Here is a 24,622-nt window from a genome sequence, read left to right as displayed (position 1 = left end):
ACTAAATATGCCACATAATTCAGATTCTAGTAGCACTTAGAAAGAAGTGTCTATTTAAACTCTACCTTTGCTTTTGAACACTGTGGCTATGTGTACACTACACAGCTGATAGCAGTGCAGCTGTTCCAATGCAGATGCCCTGTTCTAAGGTCTCTCATAAAGCTGCTCTACGCAGACAGGAGAGAGCTCTCCTGTTGACATAATTCATCCACCCCCAATGAGCGGCAGTAGCTATGTCTGACTGCTGTGGCCTTGTTAGGGAAAAGGTATTTAAAGGAAAGGTTTCATCTGTGAGTGAGACCTTTGGGTTCTGGGAGGAGCAAGCTTTGCCTTGGCAGAGAAGACCTCTCTGCCCACAGGGTCTAGGGGCTAACTGTACAAAGTGTTAGAGAGCCTGGATCTGATGCTGATCTTTCTTACATCAGGGTAATTCAGGAATAGCTCCACTGAAGTAACACTGCACTGGAATAAAAACTGGACCCTCTTTGTTTAATGTACTTTGAACTCAGAAGATTATTATTGCAACATCCCAAGGGGAGCAAGGAGTGTTCTTTGGAACGTAAATATTGTGCGGGTATGGAATAAGTCTGTTTATTATCAACAAATGTGTTTGTCACTGTGTGAGGCAGTCCCATTAGGGCTGCCCCAGTGTGCAATCATTGTATATTTCTTAAAATATTGTAGGACTACAAAATGCAATACCCTAAACATTTATTTTGCATTTTGTTGTTAATTAAAGAAACACGTGACCAAGTATCTGTAAAATTTTCAGTGGTTTGACAAAGGTACCATGTAATTAATAAAACTGCCATTTGTGGGTTGATTATCATGGATATCTCCAATTGTTCATCCTTCAGTGTAAAAGGGAAAGAAAACACTTTCTAGTGTCTGCTGCAAGAGAATCACATGGAGCAAAATAAAGTCAATCAGTAGTTATTTCAACAGGATTGATTATTAAAATGCAGTTTAAAAATAATAGCCAGATTTTTCAAATCCAAATGTCTAACTAAGGAAATGGTTTGACTTAGAATACAAGTTGATAAAAAGCTGGTCTCAACAAAATCAAGTTTGAAAATATTTAGTCAGTTTTATTTTGGTTTTTTTGCACCCTTCCCCAAACCTTGCAATTTATGTCCTTTTCCATGGGCAAATACTAAGACTGAGGTTGTCTGTGAGTGTAGATTGATATAGCTGCCCTTTTAAAAGAGCATCAACTTATCTAGCTTCTCTTTATGCCAAAACAGATTGATCAATGCCCCAGAATCAGGATGCCATCAGAGATCTAGGAGATATATAGAGTAACTGCTCCTATACAGCCTGCCAGTAGAACCAGCACCAACCATTGGTCTTGTAGAGTCCACAAAACTTTGGCTATTGTATTTTTCCTTTTAAATTGTACAGTAATGAAAATGTAAATTTCACAGAAAATATCCTGAGATATTTGGAATACAGAGCATTTCCTCCAGTCAGATTAAATCACTTTTAGAGCAAGGCAGACTTCTGGCCAATATCCTTGAGTGTCACCTTTAGCGTTTTCTAGTTTAGAGCCCAGGCAGTCACTGTTGGCTTTGGATAACTTCAAATACAATTAAAAAGCTAAAAGGAAGCAAACAGAACATTTAACATTTTAGCAAAGCATTTCAATCCCCCTCTGACTCAAAGAGATAAATAGTCTGCAGACTCTCATCCTGAGAAATGCTATTGAGTATGGTCATAGAAGAATTCCACTGCCTTAAGTTTTAAAGGCAATACAGAAAAGGTTCTAATGTCAGCATGACAGAAAAGCCCTCTGTTGTGGGTTTGCTTCAGTAGCACCAAAGCTTTCATAGGCCTCAAGGGGAATTAAAGATGGGATTCAGTTTGTGTAGGAACTCACCTATAGAATGCACTCTCTCCATTTTACAAAGATGGCACCATTTTAAAACAAGAACACATACTCCATCAACTGGTGCCATTAAATTTTCTCAAGAGAATTTTGTAAATAATTTCCACAGAGATAGAGTCTATGTCTGCATTTAGATTAGGAATTTTTATAATTCAGCTCTTCAAAGAATTCCCCAGGTCCTCCCCAGTCAGAAAACCAATGAGCTGGAAATTATGTGAGCAAACCTAGTTCTCAAACATTTCAACCTTGTCCTTTTTAGTGCTCCTTGATAATTCCTGGAAATTTATCCTTTTTAGAAAGAGATTTTAGGGCCATTGCCACATAATCAAATCCTTCAAACTAATCTTTAAAATTATGGCTAATTTAATTGATTTAATGTTGTGTTGGGCAAATGGGTTTAACCCTTATTCCTTCAACTGAACCAAATGTAAAACTTTCGGAGGTTCAGAAGTGAAGATGTTACGTTTTGGTGGCAGGATTTATCTTCAGTAGTCCTGTTGCTGTCACTCTGTGCTCTTGAAATTTACCAACCAGAGATACCTGAGAGTATGTAGTACACGTGGAAAGTACCAAATCTCTTATATAAGACTGTATGGGAACAGCTTTTATTATTATTATTAATAATAATAGTTATTATTATTTCAAGGGAAGTTTCATAATTTCAAAAGTCTTCTGTTCCAGAACAGAACCAAAAGAATTAAAATTTCCTGTGATCGAAAATTATGGGAAAATTGCAATTTGCTTTGTTTAGGCAAAATTGACTCATTTTACAATAGAAAAATTAAATGGAAAGTCATTTTTAAAGGGAAAATTAAAACATTCCATTCCAAAATGGAACGTTATTACACTATTGAAATGCTTTCCCCACCATTTTTTAAACAAATTTTCATTAAAGGTCACACATTTCCATGAACTATTTAGCTTTTGATGAATCTGCTTTTTCTGATGGAAAAACATTCCATTGGAAAATTTCCAATCAGCTGCAACTGTGTAGCTTCTCAAACATACTTGAATTGTAGAATGTCACTGCAACAGAAGCCTCCAAAATATAACAAAATATGATGGGCAGTACCACTGCCTACTACAAGGATGGGAAGGAACAAAGGAGCCTTCCGTGAAGACTTATGGTCCTGATAAAGTTGCCATTGGAAGAAAGAGGTTGAAGCAGCATGCAGGGGAAGTGGCGTGGAAGGCCCTAGGGGTTGATAGCATGCAAAGACATTGAAGCTGCTATGCCTTTCAAACTGGTATGAGCAAATCAAGTTTCTAGAATACTGAAGAAGAGTCTGTGGTGCAATTAATAATCATTTGTGTGAAGATTTAATCAAAGTTTAGCTAATGCATAATCTGAAATCCAATTCATGTTTAATTACAACCATTCTTCAGCGACAGCAGTCACCAGCTGCACTTAATCTGTATTTTCCATATCCAGTTGTAGTAAAATTAGAACCTGGGACACTGATCTCAGATAATCTTGGCAGATGCAATGGGTAAATATGACCTATTGGGAGCAAGTGAGCAAGGCCTATCACAAATAGCCTGTTGGAAAGGGGGGAACCCTTCAACATGAACAATGGAACTATTGCCATGTATTTAAAGGGAAATTTGCAGTGCCTTCTTATTTTGGTGTAGCAAAAAGAGCTAGGATGGTGGGACATTTTCATATGTGCCTGTGTGAAAAAGACAAGTGATTTTAGCAAAGTTCATTGAGGTTATAGTTGTTGCCCAAAGTTTTAATTCAACTCTTACCTAGAAAGACCAGAGGCTAAAAGGATGCCTCAAGAAACTAATCCACAGAGGACCCAGATGAGCAAGCATATAGCCCCATAGAAGGGTTTTATTTTCCTTTTAATTGATTTAGGATCCAAGCCTACAAGGACTATCCTTTGCCTGAAAAGGCATATGGGTATATTTTAATGATAGACATGCAATATAGAAACAGAACATTTCTCAAACTCTCTTTGCTGCTTCTTCCACACTCTTTTTTTATCCTTCCCTAACTTCCCTCCTTGCTAAATCCAGCAAACAACAAGAGGATCCTGGAATGCAAGATGTTTTTTAGCTAGTTCTCCCTTCAGTTTCACTTTCATTGTATTATGTATCATTGTTGGTTGTCATAGCAATCGATATCAGGTAACCGAAAGACAATGTTGATTGATATTTTATTTCATTAGTGCTTTTGTTCTGCCTGCCCAGAGCGTCCTCTTTTGATTTTCTCTTTTCTGGAGAAAACTAAAAAGTGTCTCTCTTGCATGCAGTTTTTAATCCACCTAAATCTGTATAGTTAATACTAAAGTTAAATTTGTGATGCAGAGTTCAGCCATAAATTCTAGACATCACAGTAGCTTGTGTACTGACAGCCTTAGTCCTTTTCTGCTCCACAGCTATCAAAAGGGTGAAATGATCAAAACAAAAGACATTCAGCAGAACATCACAGATGAAACACATGCTCTGGAGAAACTGGTAGAATAGGTGAAACATCAGTTAATAAACATGTCAGAGTCTTGCTCTCATGCTCACCATGTCTCTAAGATTCCTACTCACACACTGTTTGGAAGTCCAATCCTCCATACATCAACGTTCATTGTAATCACTAGCATGTAGTTTATATAAGATGTAGGCAGTGCAGTCTGCGGCATCCTTTTCATAGCTAACAATTACACACTACTTGTTGATATCTGATCAACTAATTACCTACCAAAATTGCAGATCAAATATATGCTTCCTGAATTATTTTAATATATACTTTTTAGCATGTTTCTGTCAACAACAAACACCAACAAAACTTGAAGGTAACAACTTCCCAGGTATTTGAGCTACCATTCAATAGTTCTCTATTGCTTCAGGATAAGGAACCAGCAAAAGATAGCATGGAAAAGACCTGAAAGGGACCAAACCAGAGAGACAGAGGTCTGTGTACATTATTAATGTCTTAAAAAGACAGTCTTAGCACCTGACTTTATGTCACTCTGTAAAGAAGTATTTTGCAATGGACTCTTTTTATACATTCATTGACTCTTTTACTCTTCTTTGGTAATACCCCTTCAAACAGCTGGCTTCTTTCAAATCTGGTGCTGCTCCTTGCAGCAGCCAGCATCGATTGTCAACTTTATTAGTCACAAATTAACACTGATGCAGAGATCAAAGGTCTATCCTAAAATCACTCTAAATCTAGTTCTGAGGATGCCAGCTTGAACTAATAATAAACTTTTAGTTTGATGAAGTCTCCTATTTGGGCAGCACAGTTTTGGTAAGATAACATGCCCTGGGGTTCACAAAACACAAAACGCTTATTATACCAAGGGATAGAAAAAATGAGGAAAATGTACATATAGAGAAAAAGGAAGGTTTCAAACATGCATAATTCAAGTACGTATCATTTCAACTGGTTTCCATGTTTCTCTGAGATACACCAGTTATGTTGACCTGTGCACAAATGATCACTAATGTGGACTACTTTCTAAATATGAAGAAATTGATCCTGAAAGATGATGAGCACTCTGCCCTAACCCCATAAAGAACTCAGTAAATGCAATTACTCACTTGCTTAAACTTAAGCAAGTGCCCAAGTGTTGTGGAAGATCAGGGCAGAGTGACCAGCACATTGCAGGATTAAATCAAATTATTATTGGAATATAATTTAAAACTCAAGGGTCACAGCGTTGTCAAGGGGCCACACAAAACACAGGCTGCCTGAAGACATCAAAACCAACTGCAACCCAGCTCAGCTGTGAGAAATGTCATTGATGGAGAGACCCTCCCTCTCTCCCCCAGCTGTTGCAGCTAATAAAGACAAGCCCAACTATAAAGAGGGAGAAACAGAAAGAAAGGGGGTAGAAGAGTTTGGGACTTCAAAAAAGCAACAGTTCTCTACCAGAGGAACTAACAGCAGGGTTTCTTTAAGGGTACATCTACACTGTAGCTGGGAGCATGCTTCTCAATGGGGAAGACAGACATAGGCTAACTCTACTCCTTCTAGCATCCTAAAACTTGCAATGTAGCTCAAGGGTAGCACAGGAAGGGTTCAGGCTGCTCAAATACATAGCCAAGGATTCTGGGCAGGTTTGTACTCAGATAGCTACCCTGATTTGCTGCCTTGGCTACTCTGCTAGTTTTAGCAAGCTAGCTCAAGCACAGCTCAAGCTTGTCTGTTTAAGTGAGCTAGGAAGTCTTTTCCCAGCTGCAGTGTAGATGTGCCTCAGGGCATGTCTACACTGCCATGTAAGCCTGGGCTCAGACTCAGGATCTAGCCCTAGTGTCCCGTCTCCTCCAACCCCCCAGTTCTTTCTACATACAAATCTCTCAGAGTCAGGCTTTGACCTAGAGACCTAGGACCCCACCTTGGTGGAGGAACAGAGCCCAAGTCCAGCTGGGACCCAGGGTTCAAGCCCTATCATTTTGGAATTTGGAGGCAGCCATGCCAGACTCAGGCCCTGGGAGCAGGACCGGATTTAGGGGCAGGCAACCCAGGTGACAAAGGTGTCATTTACAGTAAGTTTTGTTGACAATGGGGATGGCTGTATCCAAGTAAAGGAACACTACCTGTTTCTGGTTGGTGGACGACTACTGGAAAAGATGTAACAGAACAGTTTATGAACATTTTTAATGAGAATAAAATAAAGCTTCAGGAGTGCTGCGGCCAAGGCTACGACAATGGCACGAACACGAAGGGAAGAAACAGTGGCATCCAGGCGGATCTGTGTGCTGAATCCAAGAGCTTTCTTCCTGCCTTGTGGCTGCCATTCCCTCAATCTGGTTGTGTCAGATGCAGCGTCATCTTCTTTAGATTCAGTATCTGTCTTCGGAGCACTGAAAAGATATAGGTTCTGTTTTCATCAACAACTATCAGGGAGAAGATCCTCATGGACAATGTTACCAATCTGACCATGAAGCCACAAAGTGACATTAGCTGGGAGAGCTGCACTGACAGTGTAAGGCCAGTGAGGTACCAAGTGACTGAGGTTTATGATACCCTGAACTGGCACTGGTGCAGTTGAGTAAAGCTGAAGCTGGAATCAGTCATGAGGCACAAAGCCTGGCAAACCAGATCACTGACTTCAAATGTCTGGTCTCAACTGTGGTTTGGCACAATATCCTGTTCCAATTAAATGTTGTAAGCAAAGCACTACAAACTCAGGTCAATGGACATTGTGACCACTACTACTTTGTAGGCCACAATGAAATCAAGGCAGCTTCTCATCAGAGACAACAGATTTGAAGATGCCGTCACTTCTGCCAAAGAAATGGTGGAAGACTTAGGAATTGAGCCTGTCTTCAAGGAAACTCATATTCATCAGAAGAAGAGACAGTTTGGATATCAGGGCAGAGATGAGGTGATGGGAAGCTTGGAAGAAATATTCTAGAGGGAGATTTTTTGCTCATTCATTCACACTGCTCAAGTGTCCTCAAAGAAAAGTTTGGACTAATGAAGTACCATAAGACCTGGTTTTATTGTATGACCTTAGTAAGTGGCAGACGGACAGGGGAACATTCTTTAACAATTGTATGGATCTTCACCAGACGCTGACACATGGAGAATATTCAGATGTCAAAGATAAAAACCTCTATGGCAAATTGACCAACATCCATTTGTTTTGCAACAAGAGAAGCACTCTCCACTCGAAGTTTTCCAATTAATTCATGATGCAGAGCTGAAGGACACTTTTCCTAATGTGTGGGTAGCTTTGAGCATTCTGCTTACGCTGCCAGTCACAGTAGCAAGTGGTGAGCGGAGCTTTTCAAAACTCAGGCTCATTGAAATATATCTTCAATTGATGATGGCTGATGAGAGACTGACATTGCTTGGTATTTTCTCTCTTGAAAATGCCATTGGCCAGTCTTTGAATCTCTCTGACGCTGTGCTTCAGTTGGCAAGGGCAAAGGCGAGAAAAGTGACCTTTTGAAATAAAGGACTCGGGTTAACTTTCTAATGCTGTTGGTGCACAGTTCAATTTCTTGATGTTAGTACATTTCAGTTATTTTTAAAATTAAAAAGTTTCCAGAAGGGTAGAGGAAATTAATTTTTCTCATTTGCTTATATATGGCATGACTAAATACAGAGTTACAGATCCTAGAGTGCAAATTTATAGGACAGGGAAAAATCTGATGTACAATTTGCATGCATATGTTGTAAAATGGTCTACAAATGCAATAAAAATAAGGTATTTCAAAAGTTTAACAAATGGAGAGGGTGCCATTTGGTCTAGGACCGGCCCTGCATGGGAGTCTGCCAATGTTATCCTACAATCCCATTGGCCGGTGTTCTTTGTCTTTCTTTCCCACAAGTCACCAATCAACTCCCAGGAAATGAATGCAACCACCTTTATTCAAGTAAAGTGTGGTGTTTAACCCTTCCATTTAATTCAGAGTACTGAGTTTCAACACAGTGAATCTTCTCCTGCATGCAATGGCCACTGACTAGAAGAAGTGCATGGCCTCAAGACCAGAGCCAGATTTAGGTGAATCTATTGTGTAAGGCATGGAAGTCAGCTGCAGGTGCCGGATGAGGTGATTGGTGATGAAACAACAAAGTGATTGGTGATGAAACTGAACCCCCCACTCCCCGCTGCCCCCGAGGAGCTACCAATTCAAAAAGTTATTACAAGGCCCAGGTAGCAGCATTTATCTGTGAATGGTGGTTTGAACACCTGCACCTTGGCATTCTCCTGTCCCCTTCCCCCTGAACACTACCATGTGGAAATCAAAATGGAGACAGGGACGTACTAACAGTGAAACAAGCCTTTGAAAGTGAAGCTTTACTAGAAAAGTAATGTTTTTTTAAACAAACTGGCAAAAAAAACAACAACTTTTTATTGCCTTTCCTGTAAGCTTGGTTCTCCATACCAATGCAATAGTGTAATGAGTCACCTACAGACAGTCAGCTACGGAGGGGGGAGGTTCAAATTCAGTCCATTTCAGTTAAATGTAGTCCACATGATATCTGACAATGAAATCATGTGTCTGAAATATGTCTGGGGGATTGAATGCAGTTGAGAAGTGTGCCAGAGAGAAGGAAAGGGGATGCTGGTGGAGTTCTGTGTGTTTGTACGCAGTCATAACAGGCTGTATTAGAAGCTGTGGGAAGCTACAAATCCTAACACAGCATCTTGTTGATTCTTTCATGAATTTTGACCCAAACCCAGGTGCTGATACTTGCAAACTCTTCCTGTAGCAGGAACTCCAGATAGGTAGTCATATTTCAAAGAAGGACATATTTTAAGGCCCACTTCTATAGCTGAACAGACACTCCACTTGTAAATCTGTTGTTAACTCACCATACAGATGAATACTTTGCATACACAGCAGGTTGGAATAAAACCTCTCTTTGCCATTCGGGAACCACAAGAACGGTTATGTCCTCCAAATTGAGGAATGCCTGAAATGATAAAGGAGTCTTTCAATTTCCATCACCAAAGTTGTTGGCAATGGACCTGTAGCAGTCTGGAGTAGCCAGCTTACAGACAGTTATAACAACTTATTCTGGACTGGCGTGGCTGCTCTCATGCTTTTGTCTTGATGCTGGAGGGTCGGGGCAAGCTGCTGACAAAGCTCCAGAAATATAGTTTTCTTCCTGTAAAGTTCTATAGCCAGTGCTAGCCTGCATAAGTGGTCTCATTCCATTCCACAGAGGTCTGCATAACAATGTGGTCCCACAAGTCTGTGCTCAGTGTTTCTTGAGGAGGGCCACAGTTTATATAGGGGGCATCAGCAACTGTACTGAGTGTCATGAGCAGCATCGGCCAGTTTGACTCTGCCACATCTGTGTCCTCAATTGTCATCCTCCTCCATCATTGGCTCTCTCAGGTGGCTCAGAAAACTCCACTGGAATGTCCACCAATATCTTTCAGAAACTTGCTTGTTTCCTTAAACAAGAGTAAAAAAAAAACTAGAGAGGGAAGTTCTTCATATGGTGACTCCTCCAAGTTGATGGGAGCATTTGAACCAAAATGACTGCTCAGCAGGAAGTGTTGGCAGGCTGCTCAAAATTCTTGTCAGGCAAGAGGATGCACAATCATGTTTTCCTACGCTGCACCACTAGCAAAGGGCTAGAGTGGCCACATTTCTGGAGGGCAGGAAGTCTGGGATATGGTTAGTTGGATTCTGGCCTGCATACTGCAGTGTCAATGTTAGAATGCCAGATTGGGGCCCATCTTCAAAAATTCACAGCCTTGGATCAGCAGTCAGTGTAGACGTTCAAGCCCTGGATTCTTGAACGTTCACTGACTTGAGTTCCCATAACTCTGGGCTCTTATTGCTGTGTAGACACACTCTGTGAGACTTAGAACCTCCCAGAGCACAGGGGAGTGAGATGTTGATGAAACACCTAAGAACCAAAGGGTTTTGTTACGTGTCTAAACTTTGCATTTTGTTGATTTGATTTCAGTGACCATTGCCCGGGTCAAGCCTGACCTAAGCCACATGAACTAGGACTTTGCACAATGTGGTGTCCATCACATGAGACATTTCCTCCTTATCCTAATTTGAATATCAATTTTGCAACTCTAAATACGGTGAGATATTTTAATTTAAGGTTAAATCTTAAACCATTCTCTGCAGTCATGAAGGGTCTGTACCAGTAGAAGGGTAGGGAAAGGATTGGGGGATCCCAGCCAGAGCACTCCCTCTACCTCTACAATTAGATCTTGATCCTGCACCCACTGGTAAAACCCCCGTTGATGTCAGTGGGGTAAGACCATGCACTTTTGCAGGTCCAGCAGTTATTCTTCCGTGTGCAGTAGCAAGGGGGCTATTGCAGTCTTAGGGCTTTGTCTACTCTCTGAGAAGGTTTCATAAGGATTCACCTGGTCTGCAGTGGAACTTTGTGTTGATTCAGAGAGACAGCACTTGAGAAATTCGTATGGAAGGAAAACAGAAAGAAAAATACTTTGTTAATATATAGTCTGTTACTTTGCAATTAATGATTGTGTTTAGTACTATTTTACATGTACAGAAGAAACTTTGCATTCTGTTGTGAATTGAACTATCTATAAAAAGAAAATTGCCTCCAGTCTTTTCATGTTAGACATTTTGGAGCCAAAAAATTTAAATCATTTGTAAAAGCTAATTTATTCCCATAAATATTTGTAGAGGGAGATGTAATCTCATTACTATCTCATATTGGAGCTGACATAGGAACAAGACATAAGACAGATTTTAGAGCCATGTATTACACCTGTCATGGATTTTGATGTTAAGCAGATTAAAAGTAGGTGTGAGCATTTATGATTTTATGGATTTTACATATTTTCTTCATGGGTTTTTCTTCCATTCCAATTCTACTTATCCATGTCATTTTTGACAAAACTAGAATGTATTATTCAACAGCAGAACTAAAATCTCTAGATTCCATTTCCTTAATCCTTTATTCAGGGGGTGTAGGGACAAGAACAGAGGAAGTAGTTCTTTAAAAATTTTACTAAAAATTAAAAACAAAAATGTGAATGCTTGGAGTAGCATGAAAGGGTGTAAACCAAGATGACACATGTGAATTTGTCATTTTCAAGGATGTAAATCCAAACGGGGATCAGCTGGACAGAAAAGACTTAAAAAGGACCTGATCGTAAGAGATGCTGATGTTCTATTGATTTAACAGAAAAAATATGCTGAAAATACATGAGGGCTAGATCTTCAAAGATGCTCAGAACCTACCACTCCAGTTAAAGGCAATGAGTTCTATAGATGCTCAATGTCTCTGAAAAAAAAAATCAGTCCTTCATCCTTTTATTTATAACCAGTTTATAAATGAGCGCCTAAAGGTAGAAAACAGTTTAAGAGCCTGACTTCAGTAGGAGCTGCTGTGTGCTCAGCACTTTTGAAAATCAGGCCACTTATTCAAGCGTTTAATAAAGATTTAGAATCCTAAATTTGGGCACCCGTTTTATAAAATTGTGACTGTAGTTTGAATAATAGATTGCAAATATTCTATCATAAGCCTGATTTAATATGTTTATATAATGACATAGGTATAATATTAATACTATGTTCACTCAAGAAACATCTACAGAATAATGTTACATCAGGCATGTGCATGAACAACATAGTATCAATGAATGTTATACCAAATACAGAATTATGAGTACGATTCCTACATTTACAATATATGCCACCTATTTAAGTTTTATAAAAGGGTATCTGTTTCATAATATTTCAAACCTGTTTCTGACAGCAGACTTTCCCACAATACTGTGGGTTTTGTGTGGGACTTTGCCTGTGATGCCAAGAATATTAAGGAAGTCTGTGGTGAAGTGGATATAAGTTCAAGTGAGTGTGTGGAAAGAGGTGGGGAGCTTAATTCAATATCTTCCTCCTAGTTACTTGACTGCTTTGCTTGCATCACTGTTGAATTACCTCCCTTGATTCAAGCCCAGAATGTTATTATTTGGACTGATTACACACCCTTTTTCAGATGCTGTTCTTAATCTATACAAACCCAAAGGGCAGATCCTCAGTGAGTATAACTTGTCATTGACTTCAATGGTGCTACAATAATTTCCACTATCTGAGGATCTAGCCCACCATGACTAAGTGAAATTAGGGTAATTTCCAATAGGGTACAACCAATTATCTAAAGATTGGTGCAACTTAGATTACTTTGGTGTTTATATCTATTTCCTGATTAACTTAACCCCATCATGCAACTCCTATCACCCTTTACGTCAACAATGACTTTAGCCCCATGTTGGGATTATAAACTTTTTTCTCCTTTTACAGAACGTGACACCACTTTCTTTCTGGGATTCTGTACAGTATCCTATCTGGAGGGTTTTCCTCCTGAAATCTGTGTGATTGTTAGACATCCACATATGTCTTCTCCATGGGCTTGAATCCCATGATTTCAATGGACTTCAGATCAAGCCCAGTTAGAAAAAAGAGAAGAATCAAGCAGAATGAACAAGTAGAAGCACATTTTTGTCTTGTTGCCTGAAACGACTACCTGAGAACTCTCCCTATATATACACATATATTTTGAATAAGTAGATATGAAACTCAAAAAACAAAGAAGTTTCATGGTCAGGAAAGCTTTTCAGTCTAAGAAAATTAGACAAAAACTTGGGAGAATAGGAAAAAAATACATATGGACCAATTTTTATCCCATTGACATCAAAGGGAGCTTAGCCATAAACATGGAAGCAGGATAAAAGCCATAAAAAATAAAACCTTTAAACTCTTAAGAATTTAAGTGTCATAAACCCCCTCAAGTTTTGCTTTCACCTTAGTGATGAACATAAACATTAAAAAAAATCTGACCTTCAAGGCAGGCATCTGAAGTATTTCTGCAATAGAGATAGAAGAACAAAAGAATTATCATTATGTACACATATTTCTCTACTATAGAGATTCAGTATACTTTATTGCACTGCTTTGGACACAGTTCACAATACCATGCTAAAAGAGCAGGTTAAAGAGGTTATTAATTTCATTAACATAATGCCTGACATTCAAAACTCTCTTTTAATTAGTTGATAGCTTTAGACTTCTCCACTGTGAGATGGCTTCCTATAAAATTAGGAATTTCAGTTTTCAAATGTTAGCTGAAGTATTATTCAATTAAAACGTAATGAAACCAAATTATCAAAATAAATTGAAATATGGCATGCATTTATGTCTGTGTCATGATCACTGGGTTGTCTGTGTAATGTACATGTGTGAGACTTTCAAACTTTCATTTTTTGTAAATCTTGTCATCAAAAATGCAGGGCCAGATTCTGAGCCCCACTACATCAGCACAAAGCAGATAGCAATCTGGATTATCTGATCCAGAGCCAGTACAACAGCTTTCTACTAGTTCCTGTCTCAGGTCCGAGCAAAGGGAGCATTCCCAGGGCAAGACAGTATGACCTGCACTCCTCCTATACATAGCTGTTGTAATAGCCCTTAGTGGCCTTTGTTAACCAGGTGCTAAAACGAACAGTTTGAGGGCTGCTCTGATTTATTCTGGGAACTGGGATAGTTCTTGTCTGGCTTCAAAAATCAACCTTTGCCTGATCCCTCAATGAGCAAAGCTCAGCAGGGCCAGATAATGTCCTTGGTATCTAAATATTTACCAGCATTGACTTCTTGACACTTGTGACGGCAGCGGAGTGTGATATTTTGGGGAAATCCGGCTATGTACAACCTAGAGACAAGGTGGGGGAGGTAATATCTTTTATTGGACCAAATTCTGTTTTTAGAAGACACAAGCTTTAGAAGCATTCTCTAAAGAATGACAAAATATCACTCTGGACATTTTCTTATTAGAAATTTAAATCACCTGCCTGCTGTCTAGGATTCTTTTCTGCCATAAATACTATTGTTGGTAATAATTTACATTTTAAATATGGAATGTGTCCATTTGAAATAAGCAAATAATGGCCAACAGAACAACTTGAATCCCATAGGCACTGATTTCATATGTTTTGTCTCAGAAGGTAGTATGAGGACCACATTTAGCAGATTTAAATAATTTGTTTTTCTGCTTTGTTGCACACAACCTTTTAAGGTATATGGAATACAGATATAGGTTTCTATACGAATTGCAAATGACCTTTAAAGACTTCAAGCTACTATTTATCTGTAGTACACCTACTGCAACTCTTTGCAAGATTGATTACTTTTGAGCCTGTTTCATCAACTTGAGTGGTATATTCTCTTTCAACTGTTTGCTGTTCCTTTTAAAATAGCAAATCTACCAAACCTGTACATTTTAGAATGTTCAGATTTACTTTCAGAAAAAAAGGCAAGTTCACAAGAAATACCAAGTCTAACCTGTGGTATCATTCCATATTTTGAGGTCACTCCGAAGCATCTCATGCAGAAATGAATATCCCTAAAAATATGATCAAAGATGGTGGCACCCTGCATTAAAGAAGGATGCCATATTTTAGTCTTCCCCCCACCCCAATAATTTCATCACTGGATAGCAGTAGGCCAGAAAATGATATTACAGCAGTGTCAATCAGTGTGCATGTTCTACACTAAACTCATTAATGACTCTATTACTGTCAGAGGTGATATTTTACATCGGAGAATGACCGAAGTAACATGACTTCTGCCTTTAGCATCTATTAGGGAGAGTCTTGAATTGAAGAATATTACATCCCTTCTTCTAGACTCCCTTGAGACAAATAAATCTAAATAACTCTGTGGCAAGTTCAACTGCAAAAATAGTAAACAAATAAAACAAACCAACAAACATTGCTTGTGCAAAGTTAGGGATAAAAATGTATTTCCTCAGTTACTCTTTGTTCTTACTTCAGTATCATAGTTGAGAATTTAAACACAAAATCCAATTTTTCAAAATTCACCAGCAATGTTTTGGGTATAAAATCTGAGTGTGCACTCAGCTGAACAGAAGCACAGGGGAGAGAGATTCTCCCCCTAGGCCAGAGAGTGTCTATGTCAAGGTTCCTTCCCCACTCTGAACTCTAGGGTACAGATGTGGGGACCTGCATGAAAGACCCCCTAAGCTTATTCTTACCAGCTTAGGTTAAAAACTTCCTCAAGGTACAAACTTTGCCTTGTCCTGGAACCCTATGCTGCCACCACCAAGCATATTAAACAAAGAACAGGGAAGAGCCCACTTGGAGACGTCTTCCCCCCAAAATATCCCCCCAAGCCCTACACCCCCTTTCCTGGGGAACGTTTGATAAAAATCCTCACCAATTTGCATAGGTGAACACAGACCCAAACCCTTGAATCTTAAGAACAATGAAAAATCAATCAGGATCTTAAAAGAAGAATTTTAATTAAAGAAAAGGTAAAAGAATCACTTCTGTAAAATCAGGATGGTAAATACCTCACAGGGTAATCAGATTCAAAACACAGAGAAGGCAAAACCTTAAGTTACAAAAAGACACAAAAACAGGAATATACATTCCATTCAGCACAGCTTATTTGCCAGCCATTAAACAAAAGAAAATCTAACGCATTTCTAGCTAGATTGCTTACTAACTTTTCACAGGAGTTCTGAAGAGTATTCCTGATCTGTTCCCAGCAAAAGCATCAGACAGACAGACAGACCCTTTGTTCCCGCCCCCCTCCAGCTTTGAAAGTATCTTGTCTTCTCATTGGTCATTTTGGTCAGATGCCAGCGAGGTTATCTTAGCTTCTTAACCCTATAAAGGTGAAAGCGTTTTTCCTCTGGCCAGCAGGGATTTTATAGTTCTGTATACAGAAAGGTGGTTACCCTTCCCTTTATATTTATGACAGTCTATAGAACCAATGTGTGTGGGCTTCTTCAGTCAATTGGCTGGCATGGTCTTTAGTGTCCTTTACATGGTCTTGCAAGGAGAAGACCATAGGACCCGTGATAACTGTATTTTCTGGCTGAATCACTTTGCCAAAGAAGCTGGTAATCCTATTCATATTTGTGGGTATACTTTATCTCCAGTTAACTACTCACATAACTGGAGAGTTTCATTACCTAACAGTAAATGTGAAAAGAAAAGATAAAAACAGCCATTCCTGGCTCAGGTTCTGGAAATCGTTACATTATTAAATATAGCAAGAAGCAATCCGGATCTTGGACAGCACTGAGCACAATATGGACTATAATGAGAAACTTTCAGCAGAAAGAGATCCTACGAAATAGGAAGAAGACTGAACTTCAGCATACCTTCAAACATCTAGCACTAACAACTCTTGGTCATATTAATTTATCTTCCATCTCTCGTTGATAATTGATATGATAGACACCTCATAGTTCTTCATTTTAGATCATATGAAATACAGTACACTTTTATCAAGAAGATATAAAAATAAGATGTGTGTGGTGTAAAAAAGTACAACAGTTCAATAAATATCTATAATGTTTGCTAAGGATGGAAGGAGAGAAATTGAGCTAAAAATTGTGTATGTTTGTGGTGCAGTCTATGAAGACCTTTCTCCATCAATTATAGACACATTTGGGACAGGGAAAGCTGCCACTCACCCATTGTCCCCTACGAATCATCGAATTCAAGGCAGCTCTTATACAATTAAAGCTATGATGAGTAACCACATTATAAAGAGGGATAATGCTGAGGGTTTCAGATCCTTTATACCATCCTACTAGCACACTGTAGTTCAACTGATCACATGAATAATTTGACTATCAAATGGTCCACTAAAACCTGCCCTTTAGTCCAGCCTTTTATGTTCCAAAAGATTAAAATTTGCACCCTTAAATCACTGCTTCCTGTTTAGTTTATTTAACCATGGGAATGAGGAATGCTTGTAGTCTATATTCATTATCCATTTTATTAGGTTGTAGGAAATTACGTAATTCTGTTTATAAAGGCTGAAAACCAAACTGTTATTTCTAATGTTCAGGTTCCAAAAATAGCATCTATATATAAGACACCATTCACAGACTGTTAGCATTAGAGCTAATGATTTCAGAAAATCTGATCTCTTGATGAATTTACCATGGTCAAGTTTGAGGTTTTTATCCCCTTTTTCTTCCTGATATAGAGTCAAAATCATCATCTGGTTTTCCTAAAACTGCATAGCAAAGTGTATTTAGACAAAATAAAGGAAAGATCATTTTATTACCACCACATTTTGGTTACAATTCAAAAAAGAAGGAATTGCTCATCAGTGGTTTTCTCTTCCGTTGTGGATCTTTATTTCTTTTTCTCCATCCAAAGCTTTTTAAAGAAGATTTTTTTTGTGGGGGGAGGGCAGGTGGTGGGGAGTGGCATGTGATATAAATGCTATGATTTCTGTTATAGACTTTACAGGAGGGTTTTTTTTCATTTATCTTTATGTGACATTCTCCACTTTCAGCATTTTGCTCTTATCTATATTATTTAAGTCAGAATTATATGTCTGGTTTCTTTTTTGCAAAGACCTTGTTCTATTCATCAATAAAAGTCATATTGGTTTAGTTAATAAAGCCCTAAGTGGATTGCATTATGTTCAGTTTCAACTCCCATGTAAAATATACAGTACCTAACAGTACAGATTTCCATTATTCGAAAAAAAAAAAAAGCACAACCCTGAAGGAAGAGCCAAATTGTTTCCTAGATTCATCAAAATTAGAGATGGGAAAGTTTGGCTAGATCATCTGGCCAATTCCTCTTCCACTGCAGGATTGTGCAGTGTATTTTCTTGTGTATTTGCTAGTATCTTGTAGAGTATAGTGCCTTACTGGACAATCCCTCAGACTCCTTACAGGGACACACTGTGCATCCGAAAGGCTTATAGACCAGGTGGGTGGCACAGCCTCTGAGGCTGAGATTTATGGGGAAGAAAGAAATACCTTGCAGTGTGATAATCTCTCTGCAGTGTTGTCTGTCCCTTCCTTCCATTGCAGTGGTTCCTATGTTTGTGGTTTCCCATGCTACATAATTCCCTTTGTGTGAATAGCCATTCTGATAGGAAGGAAGAATGCCACAGACAATGGCTACTCCTGTTTGTCAACTGTTTGAATTGGGCCATCCTGATTATCATTACAAAAGTTTTTTTTTCTCCTGCTGATAATAGCTCACCTTAATTGATTAGTCTTGTTTCAGTTGGTATGGCAACGCCCATTTTTTCATGTTCTCTGTGTGTATATATCTTCCTACTGTATTTTCCACTGCATGCATCCGATGAAGTGGGTTTTAGCCCACGAAAGCTTATACCCAAATAAATGTGTTAGTCTCTAAGGTGCCACAAGTACTCCTCGTTTTTTTTTTTGCTGATACAGACTAACATGGTTAACACTCTGAAATCAGGTCCATTTGTATCTCCGCATGCTTCTTCTGGAAAAAAAAACAACTTTCCTTTCCTGCCATGGACGAAAGTGTGCTGTGCAACTGCTATTCCCCATCCCTTTCCATGCTCTATGCCCAGTTTTCACTGAGCTTTGTTCCAATCCCCTTGCATTTTTGGAGGGGAAGTGCATAAACTAGGGTTTGGTTCAATAGATGCTACAAAAGGATTGCAGTTTTTCATGCCATTTTAATATCCATCAAAACAAGAATTTTTCAAACTATGTAATATAACCCAAGTTCAAGTGATAAATTTTGCCTTGCAGGCAGAATTGCATACCGAAAGAATTAACATGAACAAACAACATGAAGTTTGAACTGTTTTAGCATGACTGGAATTGCTTTTGTAATTCATTTATCACCTCACTGGATATCAATAACTCATGGAGGAGCACAGTTGTTGAATTTCTTGAATTTTAACCTTAAAAAAAAATCTAGGGGCTAACGGTGCATTATGCAATGCATGTGACCATGACACTGTCCAGGGGCCTGACTGGAAAATACCATATTTCACATCAACCATGACTATCAGGTGTCTAACAAATATAAAGCTTCCACCAATATTCCAAGAATTTCTGGGAGAAAAAAAGAAACAGCCCACTCTCTTTATACCCCTCTCTGCTTCTGGGTGATATAAGAAAGGAATTCTCCTCCCTCCACAATCACCTTCCCATGAATGGAAGAGTCCACCACCCTCTTTCTGACTATTTTCTGGCAGCAGAGAGAGATGGGCTCCACAATTTCTCTTTCTCACCCCAGTTAGCCTGATCTTTTTAAAGCCATAAGATAAGGCAGGATCTCAGCCTGGGTGTCATTGACATGTGTCAGACGGTTTCAATTAACTCTGTCTTTACTATAATGCTAAATTAGAAGGAGGGAGGAATTCTAGCTAAATCTCACCTGGATGAGAAGTGGGTCCTGGTATAGAAAAAAGGATCCTGATTTGGAAAAGATTGAGAAGCACTGAGATAAGGGAAAGAATGAAAGTAATTGCAAAGAAGGAATTATGATACCTTTTAAAGATGTAGTTTAATGTAAGCACTTGAATTCTGTGAAGCTAACAGTCCAGCAGTTATCCTTTATAAGTGGCTAAAGGAAATAATTTAATTCTCTTTATGCTAGCCTGGCTTACCTAAGGAGAGGTTGAATTTATGCAAGACCCTTTATACAGGAGTACTTTAAAAAGTAAATTTTAATTGAAGTCTGGTAACATTACTGATGTGAAAATAAGTCTCACCCATGTGAAATAAATCTCACTGTTTAAAACACATTAAAAACAAATTATGCCCTCAAAAAGTTTTTGAGGGCATAATTTGTTTTTAATGGTTGTTGCTGGTTTGTAACACAGCCATTTGTTGTTATATTTGTAATAACTTGTAGGCTGAAAGGGTCTCTCCAAAATGGAAAGCAGAGACAAAAAAAGGTCCAGTCTAGCTTTGATTAGAGAAAAATTTCCATTAACACTAATGGGAGTTGTATGAGCACATTGAGGGGGAGATAAGATCCTTGTAATCCCCCCCCCCCCCATCCCCAAATTAAAGACTTGTGAAGAATGTATCAGACAGGGGTATTTGAAAGGACATGAGAAATCTGTTCAAAAAAAGTTCAAATCCTATAGTGTCCAAATCCTATAAATATGAAGGAACCATATGCCTTTCTGTATCTGCTCACCAAAGTAATAAAATGCTTCAATCTCTTATGACACCCTCCATCCAAGAATCTCAAAAATGTGTGACAAATGGATTAAGCCTCACAAAACTCCTGTCAGATAGGTATTATTGTCCTCATTTTACAGAGGAGAAAATTGCAGCACAGGAAGGTTCAGACCAGCATTTTCAAAAAAATGGCCATTAGTTTGAGGTACCTCAAGCTGGGCACCCAAAAATTGAGGCATTCAAAATTAGAGCCACTTTTGAAAATTTAGCCCTAGGCAACTTGCCCAGGAACACAAAGTAGTTGTGAATAAAGATCCATAGGAGAGCCATGAATAAATATCACTTGTTTCATAGTCTTCTGACATTACCATCCTTCCACTCCACTGAGAGAGGGTATTGATCAGACTGAACTGAACTTTCTTTAGGCACTGTATTCAGGTACCAATGGATAATCCGGAAATACATAACAAAATAATTTGTACCTAATATATACACTATCTTCATTTTTAACTACAGTGGATGCTTTGTATATCAGCTATATATATTTATTTTCTTTTTTTCCCCTGAGATAGAAAATTAGAAAACCAGATTACAACTAATACATTTCTAATGGATCCTCTACAATGTAGTTCATGCAGTAATTAGCAGAGTGTACTTTTACCATGTGTTCTCTAATTTAGCTCCTCTTTAAAGTCAACAATCCATATCTTTTCTATCTCTCTTCATAAGAGAATTTTTCCATACACCTAATCATTCTTGTCATCCGTACCTGAACCACTTCGAATTCTGCAATATCCTTTTTTGAGTTAGGGTGTGCAGTACTGTACACAGTAGTTCAGGGGAGGGTGAACCCCTGATTGATATAATGGCATAATGGTATTTTATGTATTATTCTCCAGCCCATTCCATATGCATTTGTTTTCTTTTTTCACTGGTGCTGCACATTGAACAGAGGTTTTCAACCTAACACTGATCCCTGGGTTACCTGACTAGATACCTTCTCCCAAAATCAACATGTTGCAGTTTATGATTACCCTTTGCTGATGTTCCTTCATTCAGTGTTCAGTCTGCATGTCAGTATTCCTCTCTGAGGCAATCTGAATTATTTTTGAGACTAAGATTTTATAAAGTGCTTTGCTAAATTCCACTACCACTTTCTATTCTAGTTTTGTAATCCTCTTTCAAAAAAAGCAATCAAGCTTGTCTGGCAAGATTTCTCTCTTATGTACCCATGCTGTTTTTGCTCAGAGTTCCACTGTACCCTGGATGTTTAGTGATTGATAGGAAAAGTCTTTGTCTAGTGTGTTGTATTTGTAAAAGGATGTCAAGTATCAGAAGGGTAGCTGTGTTAGTCTGGATCTGTACAAGCGGCAAAGAGTCCTGTGGCACCTGATAGACTCCAATATGCTCCAATACATCTGTTAGTCTATCAGGTGCCACAGGACTCTTTGCTGCTTTTGTAAAAGGATGAGTCCCAGAAGTTCCTGTTTCTTTTGTATGCATTTGAATAGGACTGAGATGGATCAGAGGAAAAGACAGGCTGATGCAGTATAAATCTATTCTACACAGGCTAACTTTCAGTGGGATGTAAATTGGTGAGTTCACGGGTTTAGGGTTTTGTTTCTTTTATTTTGTGTACTTCTGAAGACCCTTGGCTCCAATCCGGCAACTGATAGTGTCAGCGTACACCAATCCACCATTCATGCACCATCAATGTCATAAGCAGAGCTTTAAAAGGAATGTGTTAGTCTCAACCTAGTCCCTGCACATGAAAAAAATGACAGTCACCAAACCATTGGACATGACTCTCAACTTCATTTTAGCATAGACACTGGACTACAATGGCATAACTGTTACCAATCAGTGGAGAGCTGGATTGTCCAAGCTGCACAAAGGATCTTGCCTGCATTTTGTTTGCCCATTGCTCAGGGTTAAATTCTGCCCTTAAAAGGCAAACATCCCGTTGTCTTCCGTAGTGCCAGGAGTTTAACCTTAATCTCATTTTATTAAAATTACACTGACTCTAAATTAAAAGAAGAAACTTCTACACATTGGTGTCTTACTTTAAAAATTCCTACATGCAGACAAAACCCACATTTTGTTCCCTTTGCACTTCTATCCTGTCAAGGTTCCTCCCCCACTCTGAACTCTAGGGTACAGATGTGGGGACCTGCATGAAAAAAACCTCCTAAGCTTATCTTTACCAGCTTAGGTCAAAACTTCCCCAAGGTACAAAATATTCCCCCCGTTGTCCTTGGACTGGCCGCTACCACCACCAAACTAATACTGGTTACTGGGGAAGAGCTGTTTGGACGCGTCTTTCCCCCCAAAATACTTCCCAAAACCCTGCACCCCACTTCCTGGACAAGGTTTGGTAAAAAGCCTCACCAATTTGCCTCGGTGACTACAGACCCAGACCCTTGGATCTTCAGAACAATGAACAATCCTCCCAACACTTGCACCCCCCCTTTCCTGGGAAATGTTGGATAAAAAGCCTCACCAATTTGCATAGGTGACCACAGACCCAAACCCTTGGATCTGAGAACAATGAAAAAGCATTCAGTTTTTTACAAGAAGACTTTTAATAAAAAATAGAAGTAAATAGAAATAAAGAAATCCCCCCTGTAAAATCAAGATGGTAGATATCTTACAGGGTAATTAGATTCAAAAACATAGAGAACCCCTCTAGGCAAAACCTTAAGTTACAAAAAAGATACACAGACAGAAATAATTATTCTATTCAGCACAATTCTTTTCTCAGCCATTTAAAGAAATCATAATCTAACACATACCTAGCTAGATTACTTACTAAAAGTTCTAAGACTCCATTCCTGTTCTGTCCCTGGCCAAGACGACTACAGACAGACCCAGACCCTTTGTTTCTCTCCCTCCTCCCAGCTTTTGAAAGTATCTTGTCTCCTCATTGGTCATTTTGGTCAGGTGCCAGCGAGGTTACCTTTAGCTTCTTAACCCTTTACAGGTGAGAGGAGCTTTCCCCTGGCCAGGAGGGATTTCAAAGGGGTTTACCCTTCCCTTTATATTTATGACATATCCACATCACACTTCTTCTCAGCCAATCATCAGTTGACTGCAAAATAAATTAACTTAAAGAACAAACCATATCTGAAGCCAGTGAAGCATACTGATGCTTCAGTCTTGCCTCTGCTGTCCCACTGGCAATGCCTCAGTAAACACATGCACTGAAATGAAAGACCCAGCATCCTCCTACACACTGAAGAGAGACATGACACCACTACTGCTGTTGCCATCCATAGAACATCCAGTATTATAACTATAAGCTGCCAAAATCACTGAAGGCTTTGGCAACTCAAAGCAACATTTTGCATATTTGCACTATGCACATAGCAGTGACAGCTGCTCAGACAGATTTCTGAGTCTTTTGCACCACCAGTTTCCCACATAGCTCTATCCTTGGCATTCCTTTCAAGGATAGAAGATACCAGCTGTTACTCCTGGCCACCAAGGCAGCAAACAAGATTCTTGCCCAACCCCCTCAAAATAAATAACTAACACAATCAACAAAACCTGGGCTGAGGAATGGCTTCCATTTCCAAATCAAACCAATAAAACTATATTGGCTCATTCTGTCTCTCCAGCAGAAGACTGTGAATCTTCAGTGAAAACAAAAACAAAAAGGCTGAAAATGGTGGCATTTGGTTTTCTTGGCTTTTCAAAGTACCATTAAAAGGCAGGCTAAGCGCTTTTTTGCTGTCAGCCTATTTACTCATACAGGTTTATGGCACAATGGTACCCATTTCCAGCAAAATAGATATAGAATGGGTGAGTCAGTCCAGATCAGATATGAATCATCTAAAATCTTTACCCCAAATCCCAAACCAAATAGTTTCAGAGATCTGAAAAAGCTCTGTATTCTATCTTCATCTTATTTATAGGTAGAACATGCAGGCAATAGTTCTTCAACACCTTATTTTTATTTTTCATCAACCTCCATATATTCTATCTATATCTGTGCCCATTGACATATCCTTTGTGAACATTTAGTTCATTATAAAACAAACAGATCAGTGAATGTATTAGACCATCATAATAGCCAGCCATTTTGTTCATCAGCAATGATATACTCAGTTCTATAACGGCATGGGTATATAAAAGAGAAATCTTGCCCAACTCAATTGCCTTTTGTGACAGGAAGCAAAACCTTAGATTCCTAATTCTCATTTAGGGACAGTATATATCTGAGAGAGAGAAGGAAAGGAGAACAAATTAAAATCCACAAAGCCTTTACGTCTCCTGTAATAACTACAGGTCATTGAATGATGGCTAGGGATGTGGTGAACTGTGATTACTTACTGAATAGCTTATTGCACCTATGAATTGTGCACACAGCT

The sequence above is a fragment of the Lepidochelys kempii genome, chromosome 5 (genome assembly GCF_965140285.1).
Source record: "Lepidochelys kempii isolate rLepKem1 chromosome 5, rLepKem1.hap1, whole genome shotgun sequence".
NCBI lineage: Eukaryota > Metazoa > Chordata > Testudines > Cheloniidae > Lepidochelys > Lepidochelys kempii.
This window is presented reverse-complemented; position numbering follows the sequence as displayed.